The sequence below is a fragment of the Erpetoichthys calabaricus genome, chromosome 8 (genome assembly GCF_900747795.2).
Source record: "Erpetoichthys calabaricus chromosome 8, fErpCal1.3, whole genome shotgun sequence".
NCBI lineage: Eukaryota > Metazoa > Chordata > Cladistia > Polypteriformes > Polypteridae > Erpetoichthys > Erpetoichthys calabaricus.
In genome coordinates this window covers 26,717,528-26,740,289 of record NC_041401.2, presented here as the reverse complement: position 1 = coordinate 26,740,289, position 22,762 = coordinate 26,717,528, and the positions used below count along the sequence as shown (strand labels likewise).

Genomic DNA, 22,762 nt, shown 5'->3' with positions numbered 1-22,762 from the left:
AAACTATTAACTAGTAAAATAAGTTAAAAAACACTGGTATGGCTGTTTCCGGCAAAGCACCCTGAATAACAAATAGTAAATGAATGTAAACAGTTACAGAATGCCATACTATACTGTAGTTCTCTACTTGTCACTTTACACTGCCAATCAGTTTATATCACATCACTATGAGGAAGCTCCATATAAAATAATGCCTGCTTGCAAAATCTTTAAGAATATTTGAACACTTAAAAGTTGGCAAGGAAAAATCATTAAATAACTGACATTTCTCCATTTTTTCTTGAAGAGCTGCAGTAGCTACTTTAAGACCAGTGCAAAGCATGTTTTTTTTATGCACCCATACAAAAGGACATGGTTTCTGTCTACTGTAGGTGTACAGTTTAAATACTGCAATTGATTTTTCAGGGTAATAAAAGTTGCTTAACTACAGTGCCTACAAACGTATTCACAATCCTTGTAAGTTTTCACATTATTATACAACCCTGCCAGTAGATCTAATTTGCTTTGTTTTTTTTACACTAATCAGCAGAAAAAGACTAATCTCTGTGACGATGCGGGTTCATGCATGCTCCCATCTTCTGTCCGGGAGCCCTTGAACCCGACACCGTCGGTAATGCTACCGATGAGCTAGGCAGTGAGGCAGCAACATAGCAAAGGGATGGTGTATAAAAGTGCCAAGTGCTTTTATTTAAAACAGAACAAAAACATTGTTCAAATAAATAAGTGCAGTGCTTCAAATCTTCAATAAATAAATAATCCATAAAAACAAGAGTGAAAAGTGGAGGTTAAAAACCAATAGAAAAAAGTCCTCTTAAAAACAACGAGGTTAAAATAATGCAGGCAGCATTCTTTAAAAAAAAAAAAAAAAAAAACAACAACAACAAGCCCGGTGCCTTTATACCTTGCGGCTCCCCTGCTTCCCCCTTCTGGGTTTCTCAACAGGGGAGTCGCCCTTCCTGTAGCTGCAACACGAGCCTGCATTCGCTCGCTCGCTCTCCCGCACCGACTTTCTCTCCCTCCCCTGTGTCCTGCTTTCTCCTACAACCTCCGTTCATTCTCGTTCTCCCTTTCATTTCTCCCTAGCCGACTCGCGTTTCTATTTTATTAAGAGGGCATGGCAGCTGTGACAAATTAGCAGCCCCAGGAACAATCACGGATGCAAACCGTTTCTCACCTGTGAACTAAGGTACCCACATCGCAAATCGCCCTGAGAACCGCTTCAGCCCCCTCACTAAGCCGCGAGCGCGGTGCTTATTTATTTAAAGCTGGCCTTAGAACAGGAGCTGTGGACCCGCTATAACACATTCCACCCCCCCATAAGCCTCCAGCTGCACGGGAAGGCTCCATGCCACTGCCAACCCTGTGCAACTGAAGCCCAGGTCCACAGCTCTGCCACTCTACAACCTACACTGCACTAAAACAAATAAAAGCACTAAAAATAAAGCCCACCATAAAACCAACCCAAGCCCCCTTCATAAAAACAGGACATGAAAACACATCTCTGCAAGGTGAAAATAAATGATTGCAAAGTATTCACCTTCTTTAAGTCAGTATTTAGTAGACAGCAATTACAGCCTTAAGTCTGTGTGGATAGGCCTCTCAGCTTTGTACAATTGAACATTGTAATTTTTCCTATTTCTTCTTTGCAAAATTGCTCAGTCTTTGTCAAGTTGCATGGGAATTCTGAGTAAACAACTTTTTCAAGTCTACATTCAAGTTCTCAATTGGACTGAGACCTAAAAATTAACAATTGTTTCTAAACTATTTCTTTGTAACTTTGGCTTTATGTTGGTGGTCGTTGTCTTGTTGGAAAATAAACCTTATCCCAAGGCACAGGTTTCTTGCAAAAGGCACCAAGTTTTCCTCTGGAATTTCTATGTATTTTGTTACATTCATTTAACTCTTTACTTTCCAAGCCTTCCCGGGTCCGTTGCAGAGAAGCATCCACAAAATATGATGCTGTCACCACTATGGATTTTTGATAGTGTGCAGCGATTGACTTACGTCAAACATGGCATTTAGTCTGAGGGACAAAAATCTAAAATTTGGTCTCATCAGACAATCGAACCTTCTTCCAGCTGACCTCAGAGTCTCCCATGCAACTTCTGGCAAACTCTAGATGAGCTGTGCGTTTATTTTTTTTAAGAAGCACCTGTGTAACAAGTAAATATTTTTTTGTATCTACCTTGTGACCTATGCTTTTCAGTCTTCTTTTCATGGAATTGCTTAAAGTGTTTTGTCTTCATTGTATAGGTTAGGCCAAACAAATTATTTTATTATTAACACTGAACAATATTATACATTGAGGCAATACAATTCATTAATAGCATCAATACATTATATATTCACCTTTTAGAGTCAAAGGCAAGGTAAACTTAATTTTTCATAAAAGGAAATTCATTTGGTAAAATGTGTTACAAGTAACTTAAAAATATTTGACAGTGCAACCCTTAAAATGTTTAGAAATCCAGAATGCATTTCAGTTAATTCTGAAATGATCTGATGATATAAAGCATACATTCCACAATTTATGATCTATTGTCACAGAACATGATGAAAGTGTTAATAACTGAAAACAAATAGAAGGTGGATGCTCAATGTGGCAACATCTGTCATCATTTGAAGCCCATAATTGGTCAAATTATGAATAAATGTTCAAACAAAAACATTCAGACCTCACTGGACTTAATAAATCATTTTGTGAGAACAGTTTTAAAACAGAATATAACTGTGCCTTGAAGAAAAAAAACAATATTGCAGATACTGTACATTCACAAGAAATGACAGGCTATTCACAATAGTTCATAAAAGTTCACAGTTTTGGAGAAAACTGGAAAGAAAACTTGTTGGGGCCAAAAACCAAATGAAGGAGTGTTTAGACATAATACTCATTGAAACATTTTTTCTAAGGTATTTGCAGACATTTTAAAGACAGAATCTGGATGACTTGTAATTTGTGGTTTCTCTTTTCCAGACCAAAATGTTTACTGTAGTATGTAATCCATGATTCATCATTAACTTTTGGCTATACTCACTGTTTCTTCTACCTAACTGACTGACTACCAGCTACAACAGTAATGTTTTTGTTCCTCAAAACAGCCCTTGTTAGGAATAGGATACCTAGCTGAAAGTATAAGAAACATCGAATTACTTTTCCATCCTTTCAAAACCTTATTTCATTTAGGATCACTGGGAACTAGTACCAGAGTATACAAGAGACAATCCTAACCTGGCAGTAGTCTCAGTACACTGTTCAATATATGGTCACATTTTCAGTCCCGTGTTGCACAAATAAAATTAATAAATGGTTCTTTTAAAAGGCATGATTTATTCTTGAAGAGGTAGAAACAAATTTAGAGTCTTCCAGCTAAAAATAAAACACAAAACAAGCCTTAACTATATAATAAAATTTTAAGGTCTGTGTGTGTGCATGTGTTCAGTCACTCAGAGCCATCTGATTCAACAGTTTGGCTTTGCGGTGATTGGTGTGTTTGGCTTGGGTGACAAGATTGAAAGAGGAAGTGCGAGTGTGAGAAACAAAGAAGAGCAAAGGAACAGCAGGCACAGTGAGATATTCCTTCAAAGAGGGAAGGTATAACATCAGAGAAGAGGTGAGCAAGATGACAGTGTCTGAGAAGCTGGCAAGAGCTTGACAGAGGAAGAGCTGGTCAAGAGAGATTCAGACACACAAGGACACAGAGGAAAGGCACTGAAGGTGCATGTAGTGCAAGAGATAAATATTTTTAAATTTATACTATTACCTGTCTTCAACAAGTAATGTGGCAAGACTTTTATAAAACCCAACTCCATTTCAGACTTAATACATTTCAAAAGAATCTTCTCAAAGCTGCCCACTAGAAGGGGTCAGGGATGATGCATTCGAGACAAGTGAAAGGCAGAAGTCCAGTAACTGAGGAAAAGCTAAGGAATTACCAAGAGACACATTTAGTTACATTTATTACCATGGGATAAGAAAGTTGCGATTTAAGGCAGTTGAACCCGGAATCTCTCCGATTACTGTGTGTGTAAGAAACTGTTTTCTTTTAAACTTAACCCTGTCTAGAAAGAGAAAGTGCTGCATTTTCTATCCCACATGTCACAATCAATACATATATACATATACTGTAGATTTATATACTGTGCACACACACACACACATATACAATATACCATATATATTTCCTGTTTAAGAGAAAATACAAACATAGTTGGTATATCAGTGTACAAAAATGCAATGACCAGAGGATTTTGTTAATAAGTACTACTACTAAGTAACACCGGAACAGGATTTAGCAAATCACTCTCTACCAGGACTATCTGTGACTAGAGCTTGGACATTAATTAGGCTCTAAAGCCAAGCATATACAACAAATGACAATAATAAAATACAAGACTGTTTCCTTAACCCCTTAACCGCCCTCTGCCAGATATATCCGGCACCGTTGTTTTATTGCTAACGCCATACTGCTGGAATTATCCGGCACATTTGCCTGTGGTTATATGAATGCCTGGCAAGTAGTATAACTGACGGTTTGGCGTGGGTATTATTACTACGTTGTATTTCGACAAGTCTGTGGTTGTTTTGGCCGGTCATGTGACGTGATTCGCATGTAACAGCTGTGAATATGGCGAAACGTAAACTGACTTCAAGTGAGGCTTTGCAGGCGATTTTGGACAGTTCTGATCATGATTGTAGCAGTTCTGAAGAAGATTTTAGCGACAGTGATGAGCAGCAACGTGCGCTGCATGATACTGTGAATGAAGACGCATCGGATGACGGCGCTGAGTGGGTGTATCCCCAGCATCTCAGCTGGGCTGCTGCCCGTGGTGAACTACCTTTTCTGCATTCGTTTGAGGGAACGTGTGGCTTTATTGTTGATGTAAACAATTACACTGCTGAGCAGTTTTATGAGCTGTTTGTGTCACCTGATTTGATCAGACATTTTGTTCATCAGACAAATCTGTATGCAGCACAGTTTATTGAGAAAAATCCCAATTTACCTCCACATTCCCGTGTTCGTGCTTGGTTTGACACTGATGAAAACGAAATGAAAAAATTCATTGGGATTTTGATGTTGATGGGAATAATCAGAAAACCAGATATTGAGATGTACTGGTCTACAGATCCTATGTATGCAACACCTATTTTTGCAGCTGTCATGACACGTAACCGATTCTCTTTGCTGCTGAAATTCTTTCATTTGAATGACAACAGAAACGAGCCAGATAAGAAAGATCCAAACCGCGACCACTTGTTCAAGCTACGTCCTTTGATTGATCATTTATTTGAAGCATTTCAGTTGCCCTACATGCCAGGACCGTCAGTTGCAGTTGATGAAAGTTTATTGTCGTGGAAGGGCCGCTTACAGTTTCGACAGTATCTACCATTGAAAAGGGCACAGTTTGGTATCAAGATGTTTTGCTTAGCTGAGAATTCAGGTTACATTTATAGATTTCGTGTATACACTGGCAACTTGCACAACATTTAGTGGTCAATACTGCTTGAATAAATGTAAAAAATGTAAAAAAAATGTAAAAAAGTAAAAAAACGAAAATTGTTCAGATTTCGCCTGGCGTGGGGAATATTTAGGGAGTTGGCGGTTAAAGGGTTAAGAGGGATCAAGAAAAACTGGAATTGTGCAATTCTAGTAACATGAAAGTGGTGATTGATAGTGGCTAAAGATTCCTTTTCCTAATTTGAATATTACTCCTGTGGTGGGCTGGCGCCCTGCCTGGGGTTTATTTCCTGCCTTGCGCCCTATGTTGGCTGGGATTGGCTCCAGCAGACCCCCCGTGACCCTGTAATTAGGATATAGTGGGTTGGATAATGGATGGATGGATGAATATTACTCAAGCTGTTACCAAAATAGTGTTTTTTTCTAAAGCTTAGACATCATGTCCAGTTCACTGCCATCTTGTACTATTTAGCATGGCTGCCATGACCTCATCGGTTGTATGCCCCCTGTGACACATTCCCAAAAACAAACATAGCTACCTTAAACAACATGGTGCCATCCATAAGATAATCAAAAAAATGGTAGAAAGTATGAAAAACATCAAAACTAAAATAAAACAATCATTTTATTTATAAGCAGCTGAGTTATCTATGATGAGAAGATTAAAACTTAAGAAATAAACAGCATTTGATTTAATTTCCAGTATAAACAAAAATATATTACACATTATAATGCATATGAACATTTTAACTACAGAAATATTAAAATTAAACAAATAAAAAAGTGTTATACAGTTGTGCTTGAAAGTTTGTGAACCCTTTAGAATTTTCTATATTTCTGCATAAATATGACCTAAAACATCATCAGATTTTCACTCAAGTCCTAAAAGTAGATAAAGAGAAACCAGTTAAACAAATGAGACAAAAATATTATACTTGGCCATTTATTTATTGAGGAAAATGATCGAATATTACATACTTGTGAGTGGCAAAAGTATGTGAACCGTTGCTTTCAGTATCTGGTGTGACCCCCCCCTTTGCAGCAAGAACTGCAACTAAACGTTTCCAGTAACTGTCGATCAGTCCTGCACATCAGCTTGGAGGAATTTTAGCCCATTCCTCCGTACAGAGCAGCTTCAACTCTGGGATGTTGGTGGGTTTCCTCACATTAACTGCTCACTTCAGGTCCTTCCACAACATTTCGATTGGATTAAGGTCAGGACTTTGACTTGGCCATTCCAAAACATTAACTTTATTCTTCTTTAACCATTCTTTGGTAGAACGACTTGTGTGCTTAGGGTGGTTGTCTTACTGCATGACCCACCTTCTCTTGAGATTCAGTTCATGGACAGATGTCCTGACATTTTCCTTTAGAATTCTCTGATATAATTCAGAATTCATTGTTCCATCAATGAAGGCAAGCCGTCCCAGCCCAGATGCAGCAAAACAGGCCCAAACCATGATACTACCACCACCATGTTTCACAGATGGGATAAGGTTCTTATGCTGGAATGCAGTGTTTTCCGTTCTCCAAACATAACGCTTTTCATTTAAACCAAAAAGTTCTACTTGGGTCTCATCCGTCCACAAAACATTCTTCCAACAGCCTTCTGATTTGTCCACGTGATCTTTAGCAAACTGCAGACGAGCAGCAATGTTTTTTTTGGAGAGCAGTGACTTTCTCCTTGCAACCCTGCCATGCACACCATTGTTCAGTGTTCTCCTGGTGGTGGACTCATGAACATTAGCCAATGTGAGAGAGGTCTTCAGTTGCTTAGAAGTTACCCTGGGGTCCTTTATGACCTCCGGGACTATTACACGCCTTGCTCCTGGAGTGATCTTTGTAGGTCGACCACTCCTAGGGAGGGTAACAATGGTCTTGAATTTCCTCCATTTGTACACAATCTGTCTGACTGTGGATTGGTGGAGTCCAAACTCTTTAGAGATGGTTTTGTAACCTTTTCCAGCATGATGAGCATCAACAACTCTTTTTCTGAGGTCCTCAGAAATCTCCTTTGTTCGTGCCATGATACACTTCCACAAACGTGTTGTGAAGAGCAGACTTTCATAGATCCCTGTTCTTTAAATAACACAGGGTGCCCACTCACACCTGATTGTCATCCCATTGATTGAAAATACCTTAAGACTAACTGCTAATCCTAGAGGTTCACATACTTTTGCCACTCACAAATATGTAATACAGTAATCCCTCGCTATATCGCGCTTCGACTTTCGCGGCTTCACTCTATCGCGGATTTTATATGTAAGCATATCTAAATATATAACGCGGACTTTTCGCTGCTTCGCGGGTTTCTGCGGACAATAGGTCTTTTTACTTCTGGTACATGCTTCCTCAGTTGGTTTGCCCAGTTGATTTCATACAAGGGACGCTATTGGCGGATGACTGAGAAGCTACCAAATCAGAGCACACAGTTAAGTTCCTGTGTGCTGATTGGCTCAGTGACGGAGTGCTGCATTAACCAGGAAGTCTCATCTCACTCATTCAGCATTAACGTGCTCCTGCTACTGCTTTAGGGGCCGTGTCCAAGCGCCAACAGAAGATGCAAATGATTGCAGAAAAGGTAAAATTTTGGATATGTTGAAGGAAGGGAACAGCTACACCGCTGCAGGACACCATTACGGCATCAATGAGTCAACGATTCTTTTTATTTAAAAAGGAGGAAAAGCATATAAGATCTACGGCCGCAGTGTCCTTTAACCAGGGCGCAAAACGAGTTGCAAGTGGACGTGATAAGGCAGTAGTCTGGATGGAATCTGCTTTAGGGATTCGGATTGAAGAGTGCTGGAAGAAGAACAACGGCGGTAATACACAGTCGCCTGAAGAGGCTCCTTTAGAAGAGCTGTAACGTTATCCTTTGTTGTGCAGTAAAATTAAACTCATCGTTATCGGACAAGTCGTCGTGTCATTGTTGGTGAGTAACCATAATTAATTATCTACGTACAGTACTTATTACATGTATATAGTTTAGTGTCACTGTACACAAATTTTACTGTATACAATTTTTCTTGCATTGTACGTATTTTTTGCTGGTGGCCTGTCTGTCGTAATGGCTGTAACATATGTGATATCGGAGACGCTCGATATCTTTAAAATAATATTTAGGTTTTACTGTATATAAACTGTGTTTACATAGATATTAGGTAAGATTCGTTGAAATTATGTAAGAATACAAAGGGTTTATGCTGTATAAATTGTGCGGGAAATGTTTATAATAGTGTGGGAGAGTTTATAAGGGCTTAAAATATATAAAAAGAACCATATGAACATATGGTTTCTACTTCGCAGATTTTCACCTTTCGCGGAGGGTTCTGGAACGCAACCCCCGCGATGGAGGAGGGATTACTGTATTCGATCATTTTCCTCAATAAATCAATGACCAAGTATAATATTTTTGTCTCATTTGTTTAACTGGTTTCTCTTTATCTACTTTTAGGACTTCAGTGAAAATCTGATGATGTTTTAGGTCATATTTATGCAGAAATACAGAACATTCTAAAGGGTTCACAAACTTTCAAGCACAACTGTTTATAGTATATAAAAGTTATTTGGGGTGAAAGAAAACATCAGATGTCTACCAATTCATTTTTTATGAATAACATTTTTGTTGTATTTCCTGGAGTGTATATGAGTGAAGACCATTTTGATGTCAGCTGCCCACAAGAGAAGTAAGCTGTTCTTAAATCAATGCCTGCAAATCTCAGTGTCTTACCTTATTTGTTTATGGGCATAACAAAGCAGACACAAATAGGAAATTACAGATGTTTTACAGAAAATAGAAAATTATTGGGAATCAGAGGTATTCTTTGTGATGAAAACAATTTGACCTGTTCTTTCTCCATATGAATGTAAAGATCTATAACTTTCAATCTACATTTTGAAACAGTTGTTTTGCTGTTGTTGGCTTTCAGAATCCTACATCAGATGCTTTCTTTTAGCATTGGTAGACCTTGGATTTAAATTAGTTTTTTAGAAGGAAGATTATTTGAAAACAAATAAAAAAAAGGAAACAGAAGTAGCAAAACATACTGACTTTACTTCCAAGAACGTGAATGGCTACATCCAACAGGGTGCACCCTTAACAATAATATTTAAATGTCAAAGTCCAAGAGTTTGCCCCAGAGCAAAGTGATACATATACACCTACTTAAACGGCAGCATATTTAATTTCTCTCTCAATTTTTATGACAATCACTTTGCATGCATTCTTGATCTGGGACTCAAAATATAAGAAAATAATGTGTCACAATGTGATATTTCTCAAAGAAGCCATACCCAAAAAACTCCCAGTGAACCAGGGCAGAAAAAAGCAGAATATATTCTGACCGTGTCCAAGACAAATACACATACCAAATTTCACGTAAATCAACTGAGCTGCCCTTGAATAATTTCCGGACAAACATTTATATATACAGATAATAACAAACAAATATTTCAATTTGCAAATGAGTTAGTTTGGAAAATGGATGGATGAATGAATGGACGGACCATAGACTTAAGAGTTTAATTGCCTCTCTCTTGCTCATCTAGGGAGTCTAGCACAATCTGTCCATGCTGAGCCACCTGCCCTCTACAAATCTGGAGAATCTCTTCTGGTTCCTACCTTAGAGACTCTCTCTCTTTCTCTGTGTTTTTAAATTCCATCAGAGAATATGCTTTTGCAATGGCAGGGCATAATGTTCCCTAGTAGTCTGTTTATTCACAATGGCATGTAAAGTACCTCACTTTTTGTGTCAGGTTTGCAATTTGTCTTGAATCTTATTTTATACGTAACTATGCATGTACAAACACAAACGCGCAAACACACAAGTTCATGTCATGATTAACTGACATGTAAATATGTATAGGAATCATGTGTGCAATACACACACATTTACTAAACTTAGTCCTTAAACTTACACTTTTCTTCAAAAAGCCAAGTATGCTATAGGACTGTGTCAGTTCAATTACTGGACTGCAAAAATAGCTTCAATATTCACTGGTGCTACCATACTCACAGATCCAAAAATAGATCCATCTGAAACACATTCTTCTCCTATCAAAGTAAATACCTTTTAATTACATTCATGTAAGTTGACAGCTACAACTATTTTTGTAGCAGCTGTGTCAATACTGCTTCATTCCATATATCACTAAACCATCAAATATAAAGATAGATAAATTATTTGCCACTACCGCAGGCTTTCAAACAGTAGAACATTCCAACTGTTCTTCAGGGTACATTTTTTCAGATTAAAATTATGCATTTATTCCCAAGTACTCCGAACTTTATTTTAGTTCTATAATTGTTTTGCATATCCATTCTGTTCTGATCAAAATTTTTGTAATGGGCATTACTAATTAGCATAGCACCTGGGATAGTATCAGGAAAACCAGGTGGAGCCGAAGATGGTTTCTACATATACTTAAGTCATATATGTCATACTCTATGTGGTCCTACCAAAACTGAGGGAAAAGCAGTAAGTCAAACGATGACATTATGTAGCCCTTCTGTTGTCAGTTTATAGCATGGGTATACCAAATTCAAATCTTTAAATTTCCCATATTATAATGTCCATCCAAAGTCTACAGTATAATAAAAATATGGATAATTTCCACTTATATTATCAATAAAAGATATGCAATAGTTATTATTTCTAACCAAATAATTTCTCACCCGTAAATTATATCAGTATATTTTCCAGAAACCTTCAAACACCATTAAAATGAGCAAATGTTTCTTTTATTTCTGGTTCTTTGCATTAAGACACAAATTTGCATTGAAGATCACACAATTATCATTAAATATTATTAAATATAAAACAGTACAGGGTGGCTTTTCTATTTGTTCTGTAATTTTGAAAATCTGTGAAGCTTGGTGCAATAACACAAGAAAGAAATACCTCTATATTTAACGAATATTATCACATTGTAACTAATCATTGTTATTCAGCAGTTGATAGCCCCATGTCTTATATGAAGAATGACTGATGCACATCACTATGATATAAAATTCAATCAATGTCTAAATTTTAGGTACTTGCACTTTGCTTATTTTTTTTAATTAAAACTAGTGGTTATTTAATTGCTACCACAAAAATACTATAAAATAGGGTACATGATCTAAGAGAAAAATTCAGACATCCTGCAATGGAGTCAGGTTCAGCAATCTGTTGCTTATATAGGTAGGAGAAGATACCACTTTTCCAAGGTATTTAATAGTCTTGTCATGAAAATACAGTAAACCCAAACTGCTATGACACGTATATACACTAGTGGAAAGTGAAAAAGAACACACTGTTGCAAGGAGTTTACCAGCTTTAGAAACATCAGCTATATTAGAAAGGCATCCATCCATTTGGAGGAATCTAAACACATTTCCTATCTCTCATCTGGGGTGCTTTCTGCACTTTCTTCACTAAGTCAACCACCTTCAATTTTCTTCAGCTTGTTCTTTTTGCCTTCTCTCCTACTTTTGCTCTACAGTACAAGGTAATAATTGAACAATTTGAGAGGGCCACTACAGAGACATTTTATATATCTAATGAAAGTGCCTATTTTGTGAGATGTACTTAGCACCCAGCCAAGTCTCTAACTATATAAAACCTCTTGAATCCAAGCTCATTGCTCTAGTGACTGGAAAAGAATTTTAAGTACCAGCCAGAAAATACATCTGGGACAGGCTCTTCTGGGGTCAGGAATTTACCTTTTTTTTTTTTTTTTTTAAATGCTGGGGCATTTTTTCTAAACTTCACATCTCTATTAAAGATTCAGACCAAAGTTTGGGACACTTTGGGTTTAGGAAGCCTATTGGCTTGGGATAATTCTATTCCATTTTCTGTTCCTCCAAATGTCTCCTATCCAATTTTGTGCCACAGAAGTAACTGTCTCCATGGTTCAACCCAATTCAGTGGCACATGTTGTCCACTATTGGTGGTCTTATACCCCTCCGGTCAAATTAAACTGACTTCTTTCCTGCTTCATTATATTTAGACTGAAGCTAACAAATGCACTGAGACCTCCATCACAATATATAAATAAAAGATTAGTTATAGCTGCTGCCTCACAGCTCCTTGAAATTTGTTTCTAACCCATGCCTGGTTAAGGCTTGTGTGGGTTTTCATATCTTCCCCATATCTGCATTAGTTTTTCTCTAGATACTTTACTTTTCCTCCAAAAATCTATAATTTCTTCACAGAGCTACTATTTAAATGTGTTTTTAATTTCACATTTTTAATCTTTTACTAATTTATGAAAAGGTCAAACCTACACAATTTCCAAAACTGCCCAGGTTGTGCAACATCCAAAGTAAGGTGCTTTGATCCTGTATATACTGTATTGCACAGCTACAGTGCTATTTTTAATGATTTGTATTGAAATTCTGCACCGTTATTTTTTAATTGCCTGTCCTTGTCAGCCTTATGAATTGAATAGTTTTCTTTAAACTTTACACTGCTAAAAAATTTGTTAAATAAATTGTATAGATTAATCAAATTTATCAAAATATGTGTGAAAAATCACCCTTTATGTAACTCTTGTAGTACAAAAAAAAAATCAAGAACAAATAATTTATCTTTCTATCTGTATGTTTCAAACATCCATACAACATTTCAGTCTGCTTCAATATCTTTTTCAGTTCCTCCTGTCTGTTCACATGATGGTTAGCAAGAAAGTGATTGAGAGCTTGGTATCTCACTTTAGACTGCTGCTCATTTTCACTTTCACATCAGCAAGATAAAATTGTCCTTCCTAACTGACTCAGCAGAGATGAGTGTGCTCATTCCTGCCCTCCACTGTCAACACACACTGCCAAACACACACTAAGACATGGCAGTGCAGGTAACAGCAGCTGCCAATTAACAGTGTCATTTACATTGGCCTGTTTGCTCTGGTGAATTCATACATGAAGGAGTTGATGAGCATCTCGTTCTATAGTGTCTCTAAAGATAGTAGGTCTTCCTATGATCATTTGCTAATAACAAGAGAACAATAATAAAAGAGCAAATTGCTTTTCTTTGCATTCACATATCTGAAGGCAGTACATAAATAAAATGTATTATCATTATTATTAATACACTTTAAAAACAAATGTCATCATGTTTTATAGGTAATGAGACATCTGATGTTTCTTTGACTTTTAGCTCACCTTGTCAGCCTTTAATTCTGTCACCTAAACACTCCAGCACCCCCTCATACACTATGTTCCTTCCTTGTACAGTGCTTACCTGCAGATACAGTAATACAAGAACCAGGGTTAAGAAAATATAGATTTTAACCTCATTAAAATAGAATCTACTGCACTTTGTACCATGAGTTTTGGCCCAAAGCTCTAACATTACAAGTAATGACTTATAATCAAATAAATGCACAAATGCTCTGTATTAATATTTATAGCATTCATAGAGCCAAATATGTATTTCTTCACTTTTCCATCACCAGTTAACAGGTTGTGAAGAATTGCACAACTAAGAACCAAAAAAAAAAAAAAAAACACACATAGCATTAGAAGGGATAAGAAAAAGGCCAAGTTACTTTTCTTTCAATTAAATTCACTAACAAGCTTGGATTCAAACTCATTTTACACTACATTTTGGATATTACTGCTACAAGCCTAACTACTTCATTCATTTGTGGCTCATAGTATTGCAGTGCAGATTGTTTACTTTAATTGTTTTTACATATATTTAAATAAATACATGCATTGAATGTGAGTAGAGTAGTGGGACAGTGATTATTTGAAAGCTCAAGCTTATAGGTCTTGTGTACAGAACAATGAGATACTTACTTGCATGTCTTCCACAGATTAATTATATAGATGATACACAGGGGATAATAACAAATGAAGGGTATTTTATTGCGTTGGTGGGGATTTACAGGCTTGGGGGAGATTTCATCAGTGTGGGGTTTATAATCAATGATATGATAAGCATGGACTCTCCGACTTATCTTATAATGTGCACCTGCTAATTTTTTTTAACTGACACGTCTTCTCAGAAAAATAAGTTCTGCTTAAAATCAATACTGAAGATAAAACTTCAAGCATCATTATAACAAATTACATATGAATTAGTGAATACCTAGGGCAGTTTTAAGGCTGCTTTTGTGACAATACACTTTTATGAACAGGCCTGTCACCAATTCACTTTGAAATGTTTGTGAGATTTGTTGTTGCGAGGTTTATGTTTGCAGCAAATATAGAGCTGGTTAATAACAAGTGAAATTTAATGGACAAGTCAAATTCAAGTGTCACAAACTACTAATGCTTTAATTTTCTAAATCCCCATCTCATTTTCTGTTAGCAAATGTAAGGTCTACAGATTTGCTTTCCACAATGAAGTATGCTCTTTACTAGACCCACTAACTGTGTGATGTTGAAATTATGTGCTGCAGTGTTTCCATTTGCACATTACATGTATTATTAGATGTTTCTTGTGCTTCAAATATTCACTGAGACCTAAGAATGTCTGGCCAATGTGGAGGATTTGAAAAACTAACCAAATAAATTTTATTTTGGAATGACCGTGTGGAGCATGAATATCCAAAGGTGCAGAGATTGCAACTTGATATGAACTTTCTGCAATTTTTATTTGCTACAACTTTAGTGGAGTTTCTTTAGGATTTTTCTATCATATCCCAAAGACAGATTACCTGATGACTCCATATGAGTTCAGTGTGAAAATGTGAGAGAGTGGTGCCATGTCCAACATTAGCTTCTGCCTTGTGCTAAGTGCTCCGGTTAAGGCAATTACTCCCAACACCTATAGTCTTGATAAGCCTGTTATCAAACTGAGGGATTGTTGGGCAGACAACTGAAGCCATGTCAATTCCAGTCAGACGGTGAGTTAGGGCTGCAACGAATAGTTGACGTAATCAACGACATCGACTCAAAAATTGTCAATGCGTATTTTTTATTGTCGACGCGTCAAACAGAACCTTCAATAGAGGCTCCAGTCACAATCACATTGGTTTTTGTAACTGCAATGCACTACATGAACGTCTGGGGGCAGTATCATTTGTTAAGAACGTCTGAGGAGAAGAAGAATGTAGAGGAAAATAAACGTGGTTGCGATGGCGAGTCGGATAGAGGAGGGGGAAGGAGATGGAAAACATTGAGACAGAAACTTTCTAAAGTGTAGGAGCACTTCACCGAAAAAGGAAAAAAAGTTGATTGCAGATTATGCAAAGCGGAGCTTTCTTTTCACGGCAGCACCACCACGATGCATGAGCTTCTGAAACGCAAGCATCCTGGAGCTGTGATGCCGCCGTATCTTGAGAGGTAAGTTTTAGCAAGTAAAGTTAGTGTCACATGTTAACATGGATGTTTGCACTATAATGTGCATATCAAGGTTTTGACAATGAAAGTTAACCCTTAAACCACCACATACTTGGGGGTTAATGCACCCCTGAATGCCAAATACTTTTTAGCTAAACTTTTTAAGTAAATGTCACAATTCACAAGGATGATGTGAAATTTTAAAGGAACACGTATTTTTTTTCATGCAAAGGGCATCACAATTACTGCAACACTGATCATTTTACACACTGCAAATGAACTGTAAAAACTATATATAAAAAAAAAAAAAAAAAAAAAAAAAAAACTACTGCAATAGTCTATTATATGTTCAAGGTGCAACTGAAGCCATTGATGAAATTCAGTAAATCACTGAGCCAACTGCGCTTGAACTGGCTGCACGCAAACACACAGAGGTCAACGCTGGTGATTGGAGGCTCGTCTAGTGCAATACTATCCACTTGCAGAGCCGCCAGCAGTGGTCATGAGCTGGCTGCTCAACGAATATACGGCACTGACTGATCAGCTACGGCGTGCTGGCAAATTGCTCTGTGAAGCAAATATAGCGGTTGCGGTGGTTCAATGAATGTACGTCGTCAAATATACTCGCCCCCCCCGCGTGCACGACTGTAGCTGGTTGCAGCATTCAATGAATATACATCGCCAAATATACTTGGCTCTGGCGTGTTGGCAAATTGCACTGAGAAACAACTTTAGCCGGTTGCGGAGTTCAATAAATGTGCGTCGCCCGAATGTATGTCGCCGCATATCAGTAGCGGACCGTGCATTTCACACCTAGGCCTTCAGTAGAGCTCCGTCTGAATCAACCCGCCCCTCAAAAACTAATTTATGGTTATAAAAACCATCTTAATATGCAGAAATACAGTATAAAGAGCCGTTGCATCGCAGATAGATAACTCTTGTAGCCACAATAAATGCCTTTATTGAATAGACAAACCAGGGGTGAACAAGTTCCTTTCTACTGCAGCTACAGTCCGCAACACACATAAAAAACATCAATAACTCATAAACTTGCAATATTATTTAGGAAAATCGCAACATTTTACTCACCAAAAATTCAGATTATTTGTAAACAAAATCCATCCTCCTCTCTTTCCTCAAAAACAGTTCAATTACTCTATCATACAGATTATCCATGCGGTTCAGTTCCATCACGAAGTCCCTTTCTATCGCCATCGAAGCTAATGCTGAAAGTCGAATCTGCCCTGTCGTATTTCTGGCATAAGTTTTAATTCACTTTAGGGCTGAAAATGTCCGCTCGACAGAAGCAGTGGACACAGGAATGGTCACCGCCAAACATACCAATGTGTACAGCTGCCCCATGATGCTCTCATTCAGATTTTTCTATTACCGCACCATCCTATCCAATCAACGGGTCTGAATACGGTTACGTTGCCGTACACCTCCTAGAGGGCATTAGTGAAACCAACTCAAAATCTGACTGGTTGAAGCAAAAGTTTAAATCAACATTTATTTTGTGTTAGAGGGCCTGCAGAACGGATTGTGAAGGCCTCTGGGCATACTTCTTTGACTTTGACCCTGCCTGGCAACAAATGATGGCTGAAATGTGATTGGTTAAATGCTTTAATACGAAAATACATGTCTGGAAGCAGCACAACCATCGGAAAAGCAATGAAAGGAAGCGGACAGACTATTTGGATTTATTTAATAAGTATTCATGGACAAAACATAATTAACATCAGTTTGTGATTCAGATATTTTTTAGGCCAGTAGAGAAAGCCTTGCAGGCCCTGACGGCCCGCCACTGCCGCATATACTCTGCTTCAGCATGCGCCCAAATTGCACTTTAAACCCAACTCTAGCCGGTTGCGGCGTTCAACGAATGTACTTTTCCAAATATACTCGGCTCCGGCGTTCTGGCAAATTGTGGTGGTAAACGGCAGTTTAAAGGTTAAGTGAATATAATTTCAGTTACGTTTGGTAACGTGTTTGGAGCTTTAGTAAACGAGTGAATAGGAGTAGCTGAGCCATCCTAGGTTTTTTTTCTTCATTTTTCGTATAATATTTGAGTTCATATGAATAGTAAACCATCTCTAACTAATGTTAGGCAACTTGTGCTTTGGAGTATATCAGTAATTAGCTTGTTACATATTTTAGTCTGTTATTTTTTTATTTTGGAATAATATAGTACATGATGTGATAAACTACAACACTTTTCCTTCAGAGTGTTATGATTAAAATATCTTTCTCTGTCCGCAAAATCATTCTTGTGCATTCCTTCTACTTCTACTCCCTCTGAGCATCTCTTCCCAGCAGCTGGGAACACTGTCTCAAAGAAGAGAGCCAGCCTCACACCAGAGCATGTTGAAATGTTCACATTCCTCCACTGCAATCAGGTATATACGAACTGAATCTTTTATAAACTGTACATTATTGTTTTTTTTTCTTTGAATTGAAGCTTTATTTAAACTTTTGGACTTTAAGACACACCAGTGGCCATTTTTGGTTAAGTTAAATGCACTTTTTTTGTTTAAAGATTATGTGCACTTTAGTTTGTATTGTTTAATGTATTTCTTTTTTATTGCGATGGTCACACTAATATAAAACACTAGCAAAATACCCGTGCTTCGCAGCGGCGAAATACTGGCTGAATAAATTCGACATTCATGTGAGCATTGAAGAAGCGGGACAGCACAGGACTATAAGGGACCACCCATCTGTTGTCGATATCTACACCTTTGATGTTAATTGTTTGACCTCCATCAGCAGGTGGTACTGAGGGTAACCATCTTCTCCGGTCTGAGTTTCTGAGATGAACGGACGTGGGTACTTCTTAGTGCATATTCTGTTGATCATGCAGGGTGAGTTGATATTATGAGGTCCACATGGGCCGTGAATCATGGTGGATTTTACTATTTTGTGTAGGGCAGGGTCAGTCTGTGGATCAGGAATTTCCGCACGGATGACTTCATCGATGAGAGCTGGTTTAATCCTATCTTTTAGCCACAATAGAATGTGTGCATGGGGAATACCTCACTTTTGCCACTCTATGGTGTACATGTAGCAATTTGTACAGCCGAAAATGTTACTCTTCGTGAGCAAGTCTATCATTTTGCGAATCTTAAGATGAACTACACGACTGAGAAGGTCGTGGCGATCGTGAGGTGTTTGACGTGAAAGGAGAATTTCAGTGATGTCAGGCCATTTAGGATTGCAAGTAAATGTGATGAATAAGTCAGGGCGGCCATAATGACGTACGTATGTCATTGCGTCTTGTGTACGCTCGTGCATATAGCGAGGTCCTCCAGTGAAGGAAGATGGTAATATCACAGCTTGACCAAGTTCTATTAAATCAGTGTCGTTTTTGTCAATAGCATCTTTTAAATGAACGTAATTTTCAGCTCGTAGTTTTTTCTGATTTAGACTGATATAATTTAGTCTTTCGGATTCAATTTTTGAGTACATATCAAGTAAAAACTGATTTAATAAAGTTCGGAAGAAAAGGCTAGTATTATCATGATGTTGTCTGATCATAAGCCGGTATGAACAGAAGTTTGCTGCAGAGACGGTTTTGTTCATAGGTAACTTACTGGTAGCATGAACTTGAGGTATAGACACAGAATAGCCGTCCTCACCATAGCAGAACATGAGAGGATATTGAAGTGCATCATAGGATCTGTGGGTTTCCTTAATGCGTTGTAGTTTATTGTCTCTGGTTTTCAAGACAATATCTCTATTGTTGAACGTTTGCCCAACGATGACAACACCAACTTGATGAACTGTTGGTTTATTAAATCTGCCTTTGTGTGCATGTAATGGTTTTTTGTCTGTGTGAATGACAACTTTGAAGTCTTTGTCATCATCTGAAATACTGTCCATTGTGGAGTGGAAGTCCTGGATGTAAGTGTTACAGTAATGGAGAATTTTTTGTAATTGCTTGACCAGGGGTATGTTTAGTCCAGTAAAATTAGCGCAGCGGATTTGTGTTTCCTTTTCATCGTCCCCGACGAAATAAATTTGCAAAAATTTGTGTTCCTCACTCGGCATAGGTAAAAGACTGCCAATCAAGTGATACACTTGTCCCTGAACTTTAAATGAAGGCATAAAATTTCCCTCAACGATTTGTTTAGCACCAAATGATGTCATTTGAAATGCGCTGTTGTACTTTCGAATATTGTTCAAGAAATGCTCACTTTGAGGATGTTCGCCATTTAACAGGCCCTCAAGAAGGTCAGGAAGCTTACATAAAAGAGTGAGACAGACTTTACCACCGTTACAGCACAAACCAGGAGACTCGCATTTCCACTTCTGAGCTTGACAATAGTCACAGTGAACATCCATGGATCCAAAGTGTACTGTTTTGTCAGACTCATAATGTATGTTTGGGTCGTACGCAAATCCACAATTGGATTTTTTGAGCCAAACCTGTTGTTTTCGTATGAGCCGCTTTTCATTATTGGGATCATATCTAGAAACAGAAGCTCTATTAACTTGTGGATTTGCCTCCGTGTATTTAGCGACAGCGTCCCTATGAACTTGTGGATTCGCTTGCGAGTATTTAGCGACAGCGTCCCTATTAACTTGTGGATGTGCTTGCGAGTATTTAGCGACAGCGTCCCTATTAACTTGTGGATGTGCTTGCGAGTATTTAGCCACAGCGTCCCTATTAACTTGTGGATGTGCTTGCGAGTATTTAGCGACAGCGTCCCTATGAAGTTGTGAATGTGCTTGCGAATATTTAGCGACAGCGTCCCTATGAAGTTGTGGATGTGCTTGCGAGTATTTAGCCACAGCGTCCCTATGAACATGTGGATTTGCTTGCAAGTATTTAGCCACAGCGTCCCTATGAACTTGTGGATTTGCTTCTGAGTATTTAGCCACAGCGTGTTTATTAACTTGTGGATTTTTTTGCGAGTATTTGGTGGCAGCTGCACAAAGTTGCTTCCATCTAGCTGCATCAGAAAATCTACCACGAAGTCTGATACGCCTCCTTTTTACTGTGTTTTCACAGCTTGGATTGCTGCTGTTATAATCGGCTCGAGCTGGATTTGTGTTGAACTGACATTCGGTATGTGTCAATCGATATAAGCATACAGCCGCAGCCGCACTTATGAATATGCTAAGCACAGTCCTTCACCCACGAATATTTACCTTATATGGGCAGGTACTCAATCACGTGGGAGGCGTGATGATGCAAGATGCAACCGCCTCACACGGCGACCGAGCTGCCCGCTATGGCCGTATACAGTATACGAAAGTAGGTTCCAGTTATGACTGTTATGTGTACAATTTCGAAATGAAACCTGCCTAACTTTTGTAAGTAAGCTGTAAGGAATGAGCCTGCCAAATTTCAGCCTTCCACCTACACGGGAAGTTGGACAATTAGTGATGAGTGAGTGAGGGCTTTGCCTTTTATTAGTATAGATATGATTATTTTCAAATTCATATGTTTCACTGGTTGTTATTTTAATCTGATTATTGTTAATTTTAATCGTGTTAATGCAGACACATCAGGGTGACATTCACAGGTGGACAGACGTGAGCAGATGAGGTAAAGACATGCACTGGAGCCCAGAACAGGATGTGCAACCACAGGTTGCAGGCATCAAAACAGTCAGGCATGAAATAATCGTGACTAATCGAGAAAATAAATTGAAAGATTAGTCGACTACCAAAATACAGTCGACCCTTGATATACGACTGGCCTGACATGTGAACAACTTGATTTATGACCAAAATTTTTGTTTTGATTTACGACCAACATCTTGCGTTACGACCTGAATGCGGTCACATGTATCCGCTTGCGCGATTGTAAACAAACAGCCGAGCGCATTCGTAAGTGTCAGTCGGAGCCCAGATACATGTGTTTGTGGACGTAATTTCGGTCAGTGCAGTGATTTATATAATTTATTTCAATAATTGCTAAGGAAGGAAGAGAAGGTAACGAAGGTAAAGAAAGCGATCACAATCGAAACGAAGAAGGAAATTGTGCAGAAATATAAGAGTGGTGTTCATGTGACCGATCTCGTTAATATGTACAGCATGTCGAAATCCACCATCTCGACAATTTTACAAAGAAAAGATTTGTATAAGTAGGCTCCTTCCGAACAATAACCACCTTCCATTTCATTCTCCTCCTCCTTCTCCTTTCCTGCAGCCCAAAGATGTCAAATTAAATGGTGAGTACAGTATGAAATTGTTGTTTCTGGTAGGCTAGGCACTTTTTATAACTTTTTGGTTAGTACATTAGAACAATTATTGTTTTTTTGGTAAATTATGCACATTATACAACCCTTTTTTATTATGAAAAGGTTAAGTAAGTGTTGCTGTGGGAGGTTCGGAACGCATTATGGGTATTTCCATTATTTCTTAAGAGAAAAATAGTCTTGACTTACAACCAACTTGAGTTACAACCAGCCCTCGCAAACGAATTGAGTTCGTAAGTCAAGGGTCCACTGTAGTCATTAGTTGCAGCCCTACAGTGAATGCATATTTATTTTCCTAGTCCCTATCACTTCCTGATTCCCTCTTTGAAATGCATAAAGCTACAACCTAAAATAATTACAACTCACATCTGATTAGTCACATCACCACACTTTCTAAGCATGCACAAATCATGTATTTTGTTCTGAATTAATTCCATAATGAGATAAAAACGACCATAGCAAAAGTTTTTTTATTTTGCCTCAAAAGAGGCAGCATGATTTCCATGGCTTAAACTAAATAACATCCATAATTCTCACCATTCTTTGCAGAAACATAATGTCTGACTATACTTAGACAAGTTGGAAAATGTATACATAGTGTAATATTCAGGTACAGGTGCTGGTCATAAAATTAGAATATCATGACAAAGTTGATTTATTTCAGTAATTCCATTCAAAAAGTGAAACTTGTATATTAGATTCATTCATTACACACAGACTGATGTATTTCAAATGTTTATTTCTTTTAATGTTGATGATTATAACTGACAACTAATGAAAGTCAGTCACGATTCCACACATTGCCTGTCTGAGTTTTGACCTCTTTACTA

At 37.9% G+C, this 22,762-nt stretch overlaps 1 protein-coding gene across 2 annotated transcripts in view; it reads right to left on the bottom strand.

The window, feature by feature from the left end:
- grb14 (growth factor receptor-bound protein 14) overlaps positions 1-22,762 on the bottom strand; it is a 363,700-nt gene that overhangs the window by 299,273 nt on the left and 41,665 nt on the right. The window contains exon 2 of one of the 2 annotated variants that reach the window (XM_028806385.2): positions 13,600-13,678. The exons of the other annotated variant lie outside the window; for it this stretch is intronic. The gene's annotated coding sequence lies outside the window, so the exon portion shown is untranslated. The remainder of the gene's footprint in view (positions 1-13,599; positions 13,679-22,762) is intronic. 2 annotated transcript variants of the gene reach the window in all.